The following is a 2,444-nucleotide window of genomic DNA, read 5'->3' as shown; positions in this document are numbered from 1 at the left end:
CCCCTAAAACCAAGCCACATTACTCATCCATACTTGACCAATACGGGTTGTGGGTGGACCCACAGTCCGTGGAAGTGGTCTCGTGGGTTGGGGCAGTGTGCACTTTAAGTTGTTTAAGTTAGGGGGTTAAAAGAAGGTTCTAGAATAAATTAGTTATTAAGTGGGGTCATTTTATTAGTAGTTAGACCACCTATATAAACCTAATAGACCCCTAAATAAATTATTTCCAATTCACCAAAGAAACCCAATTCTCTCCAAGAAATCCTCTCTCTAGAAAGTGAAGAAGAAGAAGGAGACGAAGAGTCAAGCTAGGTCAAATTCCTCCAATATTACAAGATTTGTGAGGGATTTATATCCAAGGTATGTTATCTTATTCATCCATTGATTCTTCCATCCATGGATTACCCTAGAATTCCCCCAATTGTGAAGATGAAATCCACAATTCTAGTTAGGGTTCCTTCCAATATTGTGGGTTTAGTTGAGTATGAGTCCAATTGATTGGATATTGACTAGTTATGGTTGAATTATTAGTGAATCATGTTATTATGATGAATTTACATGTTTTCTATGGCTAACCCTAGTCTAATTGATGAAATTGAAGAATGTGGGTTCATGCCTTGTGAAGTGAAATTGAGGATTGATAAGTGATCTTCTAGAATTGATGTTATATATAGTAATTGTTTAAGAATAGAAGCAGGTGAACATGATTTGAATTAGAATGTAGTATATGGATGATGGATATTGACTAGTAATGAATGAGGTAGAGCCTTTATGATGAATTATGACTAGAACTGCTTATAGATGAAGCTTGTGACTAGAATGTCTTGTGATCTAGATATGTATGGTGATTGTAAGAGGTTAAGCTTTGAGAGTAAGTATTGTATTCATGAATGTGATCACTAGGACTTTGAGAGTAAGGCTAATATGATGAATTATATATGTTAAGACTTTGAGAGTAAAGTCTAGATGAGATGGAATTGTGGTAAAAGGCCTATACCTACCTAATCTACCATATGAATGCTTGAGGGCATCAAGTGATAGAATCACCTAAACATGGATTGATTGTCAAGGAAATCCTTCCATGAGACATGAATATTAAGCTAGGCTTAATATCCTAAGGGGTGTATGCTTTGCCCTAAGTGGATATGACAATGAGATGGAAGTTCACACAAGGTAAGGTCTGGGCTCAAAGTTGATAGGAGAACCACACCTAGATGATGTCCGGACTATCCATGTAAAAGGGGGAACTCACATATAGTAGAGTCCAGGTTTTCCCAAAGTTAAGTCTCATGAGATGGAAGCCTTCACCTAGTGGAGTTACGGTTTCTAGTAGAAATCTCTATGTCCAATGAACTACGACATACTTGAAGAAGTATCTACAATTGTTCAAAAGAATTAATTGACTTACACTTTCTTAAGGAAGCATCTCATAGGGTCCATTTTAATAATGAACTTAAACATGATTAAAGAAGTATGTCATAGGGTTCAACTTAACAATGAACTAATATGTGCTTAAGGAAGTGCCTCCTAGTGTTCTAATGTTTAAAGAGAGGGACTAGTTTTCAACCAAGAAGTATGAGTATGTGTAACATCCGACAATTTAAAATGAATATGAAGAAGCTTGAAATTGGAAGTAGTCATTTTTGGAAAAAAATTCAGAAATTGGAAATTCGGCCAAGTGTGGAAATTAGTGAGTTTTTGGCCAACTTTGAGCAGTCATACCTCCTAGCTCAGGATGATCCAGGAGTAGTTCCAGTTATGTTTGGAAAGCCCTTGGAACGATCTTTCAAACTCCACCGATTTTGCTCGATTTCGAGTTCGTATGAGCGAGTTATGCCCTTTGAAAGTTGGGAAGTTGGCAGGGAGTCCGTCCGGAAATTTAAGGGCATTTTGGTCTTTTCACAAATCATTTCTTTTGAGGTTATATTGTTGTGTTAGGCTGATTTTGGATCATTTTTGTTCCATTTTAAAAGTGTAAGAGTTAGGGTTCTTGAGTGAAGAAGAGAAGAAAAAGAAGAAGAAGAAGTGGGAGCTAGGGTTGTGGATGCAAGACATTTTCTTCATCAAATTTCTTGGGGAATCTTAGTAACGGTATGGAAGTTCTTTATCTAGGGCAAGCTATCACCCTAGAGCCAATTTCAAATGGTTTTCAACTTTTCCAAAGTTTGTGAAAAAGCCTAATTTCTACTCAAACTCATGGGTTCTTGCATGAAACGATTTCAAATGATAAGTTATGCTATTATTGATGTTTATTTGATGTTTTAAGATGAAAAACTCCATGAATCCTTGTATTCTACAAAACCCCAAAATGTGTTTATGAAGTGGGTCTATTTCTATAAATTCAAAGTTGATGGAATTATGTGTAAAGTGAATTGTATTGATATCTCTTGTGTTGTTTAATGTTTATTCATGATTAATTGTTGATAATGGGTGAATTAAGGGTG

The sequence above is a fragment of the Solanum stenotomum genome, unplaced genomic scaffold (assembly GCF_019186545.1).
Source record: "Solanum stenotomum isolate F172 unplaced genomic scaffold, ASM1918654v1 scaffold9748, whole genome shotgun sequence".
Taxonomy (NCBI): domain Eukaryota; kingdom Viridiplantae; phylum Streptophyta; class Magnoliopsida; order Solanales; family Solanaceae; genus Solanum; species Solanum stenotomum.
The sequence above is the reverse complement of the archived record's forward strand: the minus strand, read 5'-3'. Positions refer to the sequence as shown.